Source organism: Penaeus monodon, chromosome 25 (genome assembly GCF_015228065.2).
Source record: "Penaeus monodon isolate SGIC_2016 chromosome 25, NSTDA_Pmon_1, whole genome shotgun sequence".
NCBI lineage: Eukaryota > Metazoa > Arthropoda > Malacostraca > Decapoda > Penaeidae > Penaeus > Penaeus monodon.
Window position 1 is genome coordinate 21342924 of NC_051410.1, and position 291 is coordinate 21343214.

The following is a 291-nucleotide window of genomic DNA, read 5'->3' on the forward strand; positions in this document are numbered from 1 at the left end:
ATTCGCCAAGACCAAAGTAGAGTTTTAATTGAACTGAATTCTATTTTGGGTTGGCAACCGAAACTTTCTCTGTTTGCAATATTGCGGGGAAAGCTCCCCCCCCACTCTCTCTGCTACCTTCACGTGTGCTCTTTTTGTTATTATTTTAGTTATTGTACGAAGGCAGGTCGAGGCAATTTGTTACGAGCAATTACTGAACCGTTGCGTGTGAATTCCATTTATGTGCTTTTAAACTCTGGTTATGACATTGTATTTGGTCTCTATGATAATTTACGTTTGAAGCCAACAGGT